The following is a 13,780-nucleotide window of genomic DNA, read 5'->3' as shown; positions in this document are numbered from 1 at the left end:
ACGAAATACAGACAGAATAACTATACATTCTAACAATTAGAGGAGTTGGGTATTACTCTTCTCTCATGTTCTTTTTTTTTTCCTTCTTTATGTCTCTAACAGTACACACAAATCATTTTTGGATAACCTACATGATTCTATTTTCAAGACTGCAAATGTTTTCCCTAAAAAAAGTACTTTTGATCATCAAAGAATATTGATGAGTAAGTGAGAACATGAATATGTATGTATATATGTGTATGTATATTCATATGTATATGTAATATATTTTTGCGTGTGTGACAGTCCCAACAAGCATCTTTTGGCTATTGCCCATTGCAATATTTCATGAGAGCAGAGGATAATTATTCATTTTGAGGGACTTTTATAAGAACCAAAATAAGTTACATTTTGCTAGAGATCATTTTATATCCAAAAGCTTATGTACTGTGAGGTTTAATTCAATTTAAAAATAAAATCCAAATCTCTCTCTCTCTTCTTCTTCCTAAAGGGAAATTACCACATGTGCAATATAGCCATTCTTTCTTATGCACTATTACATAAGTATTATTGAAACAATTTTGTACCAACTTACAATATCACAATTTTCTTAAGACATACAGATTCATAAATGCTACTGTATTTTCTGACTTAGATGACAAAGGAGGTTATGTTTTCTACTACATAAATGGGATTCTATCCTTTGTCTCAAAATGTAAAACCTCTTTAAATGACAGAAGCAATTTGGAAAATCTCACATAGAATATAAATATAGTCAACACAGAAATGATTCTATTATATCTATATATAATGTATATATTATCTCATAGAACTATGTCAAAATGGAAATATGAGAGTTTGTATTGGAGGCTAGCCTTTAATTCAGGAAGAACTGGGTTCAAGTGCTACACCCAAAACATATTAGCTGTGTGACTTGAAGTAATTATTTTACCCTCTGTAAGAATATTTTAAACTACCTGGGCCTGATTTTGGGGCTAATTTGGCTGGAGGACTAAATCTGGGACTGTTGACTAACTGGCAATCTGACTGCTATTAACTTAATATGGCTGTTTAGAAAGTTCCACCACACTGCTCCACTCCCAAAATTGATAAGCAAAAGATTAAATAATCAAAGCAGAGTTTATTTATGAGATAAAATTTTAAATTAAGAATACAGGGAAATGAAATGTACAACCTGACTGCATTCCAGGCTTTCCACTGGTACTTTTTTTTTTTAAAACAATAAGGACTGTTGCCGCCTCTTGCCTTAGGTTATGTTCCACTTTCCCTGCTCAGCTACTTTCTAACTCCATGCCCCTTTCACTTTGTAAATCCCCCTGCTTCTAACTTTCCTCCCTTACTGCCACGCTGAACCACTATGTTTCTCTCTCACCAACGTCTCCTTCCATTCTCCTAGTACTCCAGCGTCCTCCTGGACAAGCCCAGGATCTCTGGGATAAATCCGTTCAGGGCGGAGGGAGCTGGGGGCATTTTCCCCCCAGTTGTCTGACCTGGCATCTCATACAGCCCACTCGGCTTGTTGGCTCAGCTGAAGCAGAGGAGGAGGGGCACCAGCACCTCCCAGACAGAAGAGACCCTGAGGGCCTAAGGCTTTCTATTCTCATCCCAAAAGTAGGGTCCCCAAATCAAAATAAATTTCCACACCTCAGTGTTCCAGGAAAACAAAAATATTATAAATTAAAGAGGAATCACTAAGCTGAGTAGGTGGCTTTCCCTATACCAATGAAATTTCAGCTCATGACACACACTTGCATACATGTAAATATACATTTATGCACATATATGGATGAATAGGGGTGGTAGGTGGCACAGGGGATAGAATGCCAGGCCTGTAGTCAGGAAGAACTGAGATCAACAATGTCCCAAGACTTTTACTAGCTTTGTGGCAATGGAAAAGTCATTTAACCTCTGTTTGCCTCAGTTTCCTCATCTGTAAAATGGGGATAATAATTAAACCTCTTTCCCAAGGTTGTTGTGAGGATTGAATAATATTTGTAAAGCATTTAGCACAGCACATGATACATAGTAAGTTCTAGTTAAATGTTAGCTAGAATTATTAATATTCACATACATGGATTATACAAATATGTGTATATGAACATTTTCTTTTTAGAGAGAATACTTAATATATTGGTTAGATATATGTCTACAGCTGACTATTGTAAGGCTCAAGTGAGCACTATCATAATCTAATGGCAAGACTAAAAGGTTCAAAGTGAGGAAGACCAGATTCAGAGCCAGCCATTGAAACTTTCTAGCTGTATGATCCTGTCCAAGTTGCATTACCTATCTGTTTATACCTCTGACATCTTTGTTGTTGTTCAGTAATTTTTCTGTCATGTCCGGCTCTTTGTGACTCCATTTGGGATTTTCATGGCAAAGATATTGAAGTGGTTGGCCATTCCCTTTTCCAACTTTTTAAAAAAATTTTTATCTTATTAATTTATTTTTTGATTTAGTGTTTTATTTCCCCCAGTTGTTTCTCAGGAGATGGATAGCATTTTTCATCATAAGCTCTTCAGAATTCTCTTGAATCCTTATATTACCTAGAATAGCTAAGTCATTCACAGCTAATCATCTATTACTTTGTAGACAGTACATTTCACTTTGCATTATTTGATGAAAGACCTTCTAAGTTTTTCTCAGAGCATCCCACTCATCATTTCTTATAGCATAATAGTATTCCATCATAATCAAATGCTATAATGTGTTCAGCCATTCCCCAATTGAATAGAACTCATTTTTTACAGGAAACTGAGGCCATCAGGGTTAAGTGACTTACTTAGGGTCATGTAGATAATAAGTGTCTAAGGCAAGATTTGAACTCCAGAAGATGTATCTGATTACATTTCCAGTTTCTTACCACTTTACTATCAATCTATATTTAAGAGGACAGAAAACATGACCTACTTAGTGATCTAGTCTGAAAATCCTTAACATTTGGTTGAAGGCATCAATCTATATTTAATAGGACAGTAATAATTAGACATGAAAAAATACAATGAAAAGTTAAAGTATGTCTATAAATTAAGGAGTGAAACAACTGTAATTAAAAAATAAATAATGGAAGGCATTATGAATACACAGTGTTTAAAACATTAAATTATATAATATTTTATGCCATTTTATCATGACAGTATTCTGAAATCCCTGTTTTCTGTTTCTCTGTGTCCTGCAGTTTCATGGGTATTGTGGATAAGGTAAATATCCCTTCCTACTTTTATGGATGAAGTGGACTGTTTTTTCACATATGTAGATTTGGGCTCCTAAGCAAATCACATACTTATAAAATATTTCATATTTGTATTGAACTTTTAATTTTACAAAATGCTTTGCTGTCAGCAATCCTTTGAAATAGCCAGCATAACTTTTATAGATTTCATTTTACACATCAAGAAAATTGACTCGGAAAAGTTGAGTGGCTTGGTTGTAGTCATACTTAATCTCTCTATGCCACAGTCTCCTCATTATTAAAGGGAGGTTTAGATTAGGAAACTTTTAAGGTCCATCCATAATAATATGGATGGTAATTATCATAATCAGCATTTGAACCCAGGTCTTGATTCCAATTTCAGTGATTTTTCCTCTATAACTTGTTTTATTTACTTATTTTGGGGGGGGATTGACTTAGGTCATGACCCTTAGATTCTCGGTCTAATTACCTCATACATAAAATAGCAGAAATGATGTCAATTATATACCTATATACCAGGTGGTTATTTTGATGATTAAATATGAAAAGCTATTAAATGAAATAAAAGATTTCCAGATTAGAAAATAATCTAAAAGTTTGTGCTCATAGTTTGTGTGTATGTATGTATCTGTGTGTGTGTGACGTCTGTCTTTAGCAATCTGGCAAAGCCAATGAACCATTACTTAGAATATTGCTTTTACATGGAAGGGCAATCAAATGTATTGAAATACAAGGTTCCTGTAAATACACAATATTTTAAAACAAGAAATTAAAAAATATCCTTGGCAACTTGATATAACTTTACCTTCGTTGCTTTTTCTCCTTATGAATTGCCACTTCCTTTAGTCATACATCCTAGGATTAGATCTTGAAGGGATCCTAAATCATTTTTTCCAGTGTCATCACTTTCCTAGGAGAAAATAGGCTCAGGGAAGTTAAAAAACAAAACAAAACAACTTGTCCATATCATATTGGTATTAAATGGGACAGCTAGGTGGTACCATGGAAAGAGCACTGGGCTTGAAATCAACAAGACTCATCTTCATAAGTTCAAATCTAGCCTCAGCCACTAACTGCATGACCCTGGGGAAGTCACTTAATTCTGTTTGTCTCATTTCATCTGTAAAATGAGCTAATATAATCAACAATGTAGTAAAAATGAGATAAATCAATGTGTTTTTCCAATATATACTGAATCACTTCGATAGATTAGGAAAAAAAAATCTCTAAGTTAATAAAGTTATAGAGTGTGGTGTCATGATAATAATAGGGTTATTTTAAATGTCCCAGGAAGGATTTTTTCTTCAGTTCTTGAACTAAAAGATGACTTTTTTCTTTTACTATAACTTTTCTTATGGAGCCTAGTTTGGAAAAATATTGATGCAATAAATAAAATATTTTGTTTAGCAGAGACACAAAATTAATATGTCAAGTTGTTTCCTCTGATTTCAAGATTAGCCGCATTCTGAAGTGATTTAAATTTTCCTGTTACACAATCTGTTTTAGGGTACTACTCTCCTAGGGATGTGTATATTATGTATACACAACTTTTTTTTTAATCAAAGCCATTTAATAAATCTTTATTAAGTGTATGTGCTGTGCAAGTTCTTAAAGGATCAATTTACATTCTTTTTTTTTTTCTTTTTTTTTAGTGAGGCAATTGGGGTTAAGTGACTTGCCCAGGGTCACACAGCTAGTTAAGTGTTAAGTGTCTGAGGCTGGTTCTGAACTCAGGTACTCCTGATTCCAGGGCCGGTGCTCTATCCACTGCGCCATCTAGCTGCCCCTCAATTTACATTCTTGATGAAGGTCAAACTGATAGAAGCTATATTTACTTTAGCAAGAATCACAAATGCCATTATGATGTGAAAAATAAGAATAAGCTGAAGTCAGTGTTTATGTGATTAAATATAATCCATAATGGTAGGTTTTTTTTCCTTTTTTTTCTGGGCCAATGAGGGTTAAGTGACTTGCCGGGGTCACACAAGTAGGAAGTATCAAGTGTCTGAGGTCAGATTTTAACTCAGGTCCTCCTGAATCCAGGACCAGTGTTTCCTCCACTATGCCACCTAGCTGCCCCAATCCATAATATTAAGTCAGTGCAGCATACATACATACATACATACATACGTGTGTGTGTCTGTGTGTCTGTGTGTGTGTGTGTGGTTAAATAATGTACTAAAATATGCAATGACCAAGCTAATATAATGGACAGGCTGAGCTAATATAATAAAAATGACAATTCTACCTCAATTAATTTATTTATTCAGTGCCATACAAATCAGACTACCCAAAAATATTTTAAAGAGCTAGAAAAAATAATAACAAAATTTATATCAAGAATATCAAGATAACTAAAGAAAAAAATGCACATGAAAGTAGGATAGCCATATCCAACCTGAAGCTAAATGGTAAAGTGGCAATCATCAAAACTATTTGTTACTGGCTAAGAAATAGAATGGCAAATCAATAGAATTGTTTGGTTCCAAGAGACACAGTAGTAAATGACTTCAGTAATCTATTGTTTGACAAACCCAAAGACTCCAGCTTCTGGGATAAATACTCATTATTTGAAAAAACTGCTGGGAAAACTGGAAGAGAATATTGCAGAAACTAGGCATAGAGCAACATCTTACTCTGTTTACTGAAATAAGGTCAAATGGGTACATTATTTAGATATAAAGGGCAATAGCATAGATAAATTAGGAAAGGAAGGAATAGTTACCTCTCACATCTATGGAAAGGAGAAGAATTTATGACCAAACAAGAGATAGAGAATATGATAAAATGCAAAATAGATGATTTTGATTACATTAAATTAAAAAGGTTTCTTTTTGGTTTTGTTGTTGTTGTTGATATTTTTGTTTTTGTTTTTATTTTTTACAAACAGAAGCAATGCAGCTAAAATTAGAAGCAAAACAGAAATCTGGGAAACAATTTTTGCAGCCAGTGGTTCTGATAAAAGCTGCATTTCTAAAATATATGGGGAACTAAATCAAATTTATACAAATGGGAGTTCACAAACTGACAAATGCTCAAAGGATACGAACAGGCGGTTTTCAGATGAAGAAATAAAAGCTATCTATTGCCATATTAAAAAATGCCCTAAATCACTACTGATTAGACAAGTGCAAATGAAAGCAACTCTGAAGCACCTACTCACACCTACCAGATTGGCAAATATAACAAAAATGGAAAATATTGGATGTTGGAAGGGATGTGGGAAAACTGGGATGCTGTTCTACTGTTGGTAGAGGTGGGAACGGATCCAGCCATTCTGGAGATCAATTTGGAATTATGGCCAAAGGGCTGTAAAACTGTGCATACCCTTTGACCCAGAAATACCATTACAACTGGTCTTTATCCCCCCCAAATAAAATAATAAAAAATGGAAAGGAACCAACATTTATACAAGTATTTATAGCTGCTTTTATTTTTGATGGCAAAGAATTGGAAATTGAAGGGATCCCTGTCAATTGGAGAATGACTAAACAAGTTGTGGTATCTGAATGTAATGGAATACTATAATACTGTAAGAAATAATGAGCAGGCCCATTTCAGAAAAAAACTGGAAAGACTTACATAAACTGATGCTGAGTGAAGTGAACTGAACCAGGAGAACATTGTACACTATCAAAAACATTCTGTGACAATCAACTGTGATAGACTTAACTCTTCTCAGCAATACAATGATCCAAGATAATTCCAAAGGACTTATGATGGAAAATGCTCTCTACATGCATCAAAAAGAACTGAGGAATCTAACTACAGAGCGAACCGTATTGTTTATACTTTTTTTGAGGTTTTTCCATTTTTTTCAGAATCTTCTTTCACAACATGACTAATGCAAAAATATGTTTAATGTGATTGTACACAAATAACCTATATTAGATTGCTTGCTGGCTTAGGGAGGCCAGAAAGAAGGGAGGGAGGGAGAAAAATTTGGAACTAGAAATCTTTTTTTGTTTGTTTTGGGTTTTTTGCAGGACAATGAGGGTTAAGTGACTTGCCCAGGGTCACACAACTAGTAAGTGTCAAGTGTCTGAGGCTGAATTTGAACTCAGGTCCTCCTGAGTACAGGGCTAGTGCTTTATCCACTGTGCCACCAAACTGCCCCCTGGAACTAGAAATCTTATAAAAACAAATGTTGAAATCTATCTCTACAAGTAACTGGAAAATAATAAAATACTTTTATGATTAACAATGTAATGTACTAAAACCTATTATCTATACTTTAATAGATATGCGAATATGTAGGCATATATTTAGATATCAATAAATTAATAAATAAAAAATAAATAGGAAGAAAAACAAAAAATTAACATATTTTAACATCATTTATCAAAATAAAACAAAATGGGGGCAGCTAAGTGGCACAGTGGAGAAAGCACTGGTCCTGGATTCAGGAGGACCTGAGTTCACATCTGGCCACAGATACTTGGCACTTACTAGCTGTGTGATCCTGGGCAAGTCACTTAATTGTCACTGTCCCACAAAAATATAAAAGAAAACAAAATAAAATCAAACAATTCCACATATTACAAACAAAAGATGTATTTATTCTCTATCCCCTTCTAAGTTTCCCTAAGCTTGTAGGACCATAGTTTTAACTTCTGCATTCCTTTTAAATGTAAAGTTGTAATCAATGTACTTACTATTCTGATTGTATTAATATCATTTTCTAATATCTCATATAGTCCTTTCTATAATTCCTTGGGTTTTTTAAAATCATATTTTTCTTCTTTTATTTAACCCCAACATTGATTTTACTAATATATCGTGATTCATTAATATTCTTTACTTTTCTGGTTATTTTGTTTTCTCATCATTAGAGAATAAGCTATTTCCATTTTTTAATTTATATATTACCATAAAAATAACTATGAATATTTTTTGTCAAATAGACTATCTGCCCTATTCATGTTATATTGTGAAGCTTAAAATCTAACTGTGATGTCTAAAAATCTAATGTGTGGTCACCTTAAATTAGAAGCTTTAGCACCAGTCTCTGGGCATTAAGCATTTATTTAAATATGTTAGGGGTTAGCAAACAGAGAGAGAAGCCTCCTTCACCTAGCTATCGCTGAGAGTGAATCCCCTCAGTTGCCCCAGAAACCTGCTGTCCAACCAGGAGAGGGCAGTCCATACACACAGCTCCAAGCTGATTGGCTGGTCCATTGATTGACATGACTTACAGGGGGTAGAAATAACTCCTGGAAAGGTCACCTCAATGTCTTTCTCAGCAGGGTGGTGGTGCTCAGATTCTCACAATATTAAAGAAAAATCCAATAATGTAATAGTTTTTATTCCTTATTCTTTATGTAAATGACTATATTGCTATCCAAAATTGGTCTAATTTGCAAAAACATAATATATCCCCACACCATCCCAAAATAATACTTCACTGAAAACATTATTTTCCCTATTTTTCACATCCAAAATTATATCATAAGTTTGTAGTGATTAAATAGCTTTAAACATTTCTATCTTTATCTTGAGTCTTGTATTTGAAGATTGAGTTTTCTCAATCATTTATAGACATTTCATCAGGAAAATTTTAAAGTCCCTAATTTAATAGGTTGTCCACCTTTTCCCTGAAAGAGCAAGATTAATTTTCCCAGGTAGTAGATTCTTGATTTCAGTCTAAGTTGCTTTACTCTCTGGAATGTCATATATCTAGCCCTCCAATCTTTTAATGTTGAAGCTGCCAGGTCCTATGTAATCTTGATTGTGGCTCCTTGATATGTAAATGGTTTCTTTGTGGCTGCTTGTAATATTTTCTCCTTCACCTGATAATTCTGGAATATGGCTACAATATACTTTGGAATTCTCATTTTGGGGTATCTTTTAGGAGGTGATCATTGCATTCATTCAATGACTCTTTCTTTCCTCTGGTTCTAAGATATTGGGACAGTTCTCTTCGATAATTTCCTGAAATATGCTGGATAGGGTTTTTTTTTTTTTTATCATAGCTTTCAGGTAGTCCATTATATCTTAATTTTTCCTTCCTGAATCTATTTTCCAGGTTTGTTACTTTCAGTGATATGGTTCTAAGGATTAATTCATTTTGGTTTCCCAAGATACTTTCAGGTCTGTTTTTGTAGTATCTGGATTTGTTATCTCTCAGTCCATGAAGGAATTAGAGCTTCTGACATATAACTCATATCACCAGCACATGTCTTGCTAAGTATTTAATAGGTGCTAATTTTTTAGACTGTTGTGATGTAATATTATCTACTAATTCTACTGTGTCAAATGATTAAGTGAGTTAATATGTGCAATGTGTCCTGCAAACTTTAAAGTATAAATATAAATGCTAGATGTTATTATTAATATTATTGTATCATTACATGATATGTAATTATTAGTTATGTGGACTTTTAAATAATTTATGTTCTTTGTTATGTTATCAGCAATCTCATCCTGAATTGTTATCATAAATCCTATTTCCACAAACAAATTGAAGACAGTTATTTTTGGGCATTATTTTTGTCAACTGCTGAATTCATGTCAGTTATGTGTGGAAGGCTTAAAATGAATATATAATTAAATTAACTGATATATAATTATATAATGTAATATATATTAATTTATAATTAACTTAATAATTAACTATACTACTTAAGAAGTTAAATCCCTTTTGGTTGCATTTCATAAATCTAATATTGTGTGACTATTACCAGCTTTTACTATTTTTTTGGTGAAGTGACATCTGCTCTGGATAAAATGTTTTTAATGTATTTTTCACATGTTCTAACAATATCTATCATTCTTTGACTGCTTTCACTTGACGAGTACTGGGTATTTTTCTAAATATTGATCTTTAATTTTACAGTTCTTAAAATATACATTACAATTGGTACTACATAGATATTAATTACTTAAATATAGTCTGTACATTCATATTTGATTTCAGGTTGCCTTTAAGTCCCTTAATGAATTTATTCATGATAACTTTATATTTGATTTCTCTTGTCTTGAGAAGATCAAGATATTTGCAGATATCATCTCCACCCATTGATGTAATGAGACTTATAGAATCTAAGTATCAATTTCTATTTATATGAAACACATTAAGAAGTTTATACTTCTCAAAGCAGAGGCAAGAGGTTGGGATAAAGACAGGACTTGCCCGAGCTCTCCCAATTTCCTCTCCAAATAATGTCAAAATAATGCATCATAAGAAATTCTGAAGTGGCAGAACTAATAAAAAGACTTAAACAATTTTCTAGTCAAAATCAAATTAATAGGTTGGCAACAAGGGTCTATCTCACTGGGGCAAAAATAGAGCACAGTATAGCTAGCACAGACTACATTCAGTAAACCAAGAGCCGGTCCTGTACCTACAGTGATTTCTGGAGATTTCAGCCCACAAACAGGAAGAAAGTTGGACAAGTGGTTATAAAGAGATTACAGGGTACTATTGATGACAATTGGAACAGGAACAACTTACAGTGCCAATATATCATTCTGTTTTGTAGTCCTAGGGAGTACAGACTGTTTTCACAGATTTTAGGTACATAAGAGTATTTTTAATTGCTTTTAGGCAAGAACACACACCAGGAAAGCAGTGACCACATCTGTACTTAGATCATACCATCTTAGAATAAGTGAGAGATTGTAGACCACAGAACTAGTTATGAAAACAGCAGCACAAAAATCTGAAATTTGGAACATAATAAAATTATTTTTTAAAATTATTATTAATAAAATTAATAAAATATATTAATAAATTTAAAAATTAAAGTAAAGAAATAGGCTTGAAAAATGAACAAAAAACAAAAACAAAAAATAACCTGACAATAGAAATTTACTATAGTAAAAGAGAACAAAACACTCTTAGAATACAATGTCAAAACAGCTATACACAATATCTGAAAGAAAAAGATGAATTGGATTCACACCCAATAATAATTTCTGAAAGAAATCAGAATTGATTTTAAAAATCAATTATGAGAGAGGAAAAATTGGAAAAAGTAATGAGAGTAAAGTAAGAAAATCATGAGAATAGATTCGAGAGCTTAGTAAAGTAACCACAACAATACAGAAGAAAATAACACCTTAAAAATGGAATAGTCTAAATGGTAAAAGATTTTTAAAAATCCACTGAAGAGAAAAAAAAAATTCCTAAAAGTCATCTTAGAAAAATTTTTAAAAAATACACTGTAGGAGGGGATAGAGGACTGTTTAAACGGGGTGAAATCTCACATGAAAGAAGCAAGAAAGGGCTTATGGGAAATTAGTGGTGAAGTAAAGGAGCCTTACACATATCAGATTTAATTCAAAAAACTTAATCTCAGCAGAGTTGACTCAAGAAGGGAATAACATACACAACCAAATGGGTGGAGCAATCTATCTAAGCCTGCAGGAAAGTATGAAGGAAAGAGGATAAAGAGAAAAAGGGTGAAAGAAAGGAGGGAAAATATGGGGAGGGGGCAATCAGAAGCTAACCACTTTTGAGAAGGAATAGAGTGAAATAAGATACAAAATAGAGTAGATATAGGAAGGTAGTAGGATGATTCTTTTTGAAGTTTATGGTACTATATAAAAGTCAACTATTACTTTTGGAATAATCAACCTCATTGGTTTATTGTAAGGAAACATATTTTTTTAAAGTACTACATATAGCTTACTATAAAAAAAAAATGATGAGCAGGATACTATCAGGAAAACCTGGAAGGACCTGCATGAGCTGATCAAATGAAATCTACTGTATACAAAAGAAAAGTATTATTTTGACATGATCTACTGTGAATGGCTTGATTATTTTCAGCAATGAAATGATCCAAGAAAACCCTGAAGGTCTTATGAAAAATGCAATATCTCCAGAGAGAGAATTGATGGTATTTGAATACAGATTGAAAAATAGTTCTTTATTGTTAGTTACTTCATAGGAAACAAACAAACAAACAAAATACAATGAACAGGTTGGTATCAGAAAAACCTGGAAAGACCTACATGAACTGAAGCAGAGTGAAATTTATTGTATACAAAATAACAGCAATAGTGTAAGATGATCTGATGTTAAGGACTTGGTTATTTTCTGCTGTGCAATTGTAATATATAATGGGATTTTTGTCAATACCCAAAGGCCCCAACCAGAGGAGTTTAATCTAGACTGATTGAATTAAATGAGACTGAGAGTAATTGACTTTGTTGATTAGCCTACTTAAAGTTAATTAAATTAAAACCACACCTGCCTGATTACCAAGTGAGAGTGTTCTCAGAGGCTATGGACTATGATATTAATACCAGACCACCCTCAACCAATCAGCTTGAAGGACCTCCCCTTCTGGGGGAGGGGGACAGGAAGTTGGAAGTGAGGCTGGCTTCTTGGCTTTGGCCCCTTTTGTTCCCAGAACCTTGGGGTGATTGAAGGAGGGAAGGAGAAGAAGGAGTACATTCTGAACCCTAGGCTAGAAAGATTTTCTTTTTCAATTTTCTGAACTCAACATGTTCTCAACAAACCCCTAATATACTTTAATAAATGCTTAATGCCCTAAACTGTTCATGAATCTTTGTGTTTATATTAAATCTTAGCTAGTTTACACACACACACACACACACACACACACACACACACTGAAGGCAGAAAAAGGCAACCACACACATTAGATTTTTTTTTTGGTGAGACAATTGGGGTTAAGTGACTTGCCCAGGGTCACACAGCTAGTAAGTGTAAAGTGTCTGAGGCCAGATTTGAACTCAGGTCCTCCTGAATCCAGGGCTGGTGCTCTATCCACTGCACCACCTAGCTGCCCCACAGGATTCATGAAAATTTCTCTTTCTTTTTTTTTCCTTATTTTTTTTTTGCAGGGCAATGAGGGTTAAGTGACTTGCCCAGGGTCACACAGCTAGTGTCAAGTGTCTGAGGCTGGATTTTAACCCAGGTCCTCCTGAATCCAGGGCCAGTGCTTTATCCACTGTGCCACCTAGCTGCCCCAGGCTCATGAGAAAGAACTGATGGTATCTGAAAACAGACTGAAGCATAATTTTTCTTTACTGATAGTTTCTTAATATGAAGTTTTGTTTTTGTCGGTTTTCTTTCACAACCTGGCTTATGTGGAGATGTTTTGCATGATTACTCATGCATAATTTATATTGAATTACTTGAGTTCTTGGGTTGGGGGGAAGAGAAGTTGGAACACAAAGTTTAAAAAAATTGATGCCAAAATTTGTTTTTATATGTAGTTTGGAAAATAAAATTTTAAACTAAAAAAGATGGAAAAATTTAATTAAAGAAATGAACTCCTTAAAAAAAAACAGAATGAGCCAAATGATAAAGGAGTTTCAAAATCTACTATAGAAAATAATTCATTAAAACATTGAATCTTTTTTTTGGGGGGGGGAGGGCAGAGGCAAGATGAGGAGGAATAGCAGAAACTCACCTAAGCTCTCCCCCAACCAAGTACCTTTAATCAATATCATAAAACAATTCCATGAACAATAGAACCAACTAAAATCAGTGTGAAATAATTTTCCAGACAAAGACAACTTAGGTTTGCAAAAAGTATTTGGTGTACCTGGGTGAGAATGTAGCATAATCCTATGAAGTCTATATCAATGCACACTAGGTACCAACAAACC

This window comes from Dromiciops gliroides, chromosome 3 (genome assembly GCF_019393635.1).
Source record: "Dromiciops gliroides isolate mDroGli1 chromosome 3, mDroGli1.pri, whole genome shotgun sequence".
Taxonomy (NCBI): Eukaryota; Metazoa; Chordata; class Mammalia; order Microbiotheria; family Microbiotheriidae; genus Dromiciops; species Dromiciops gliroides.
Note: the sequence above shows the minus strand (reverse complement) of the source record.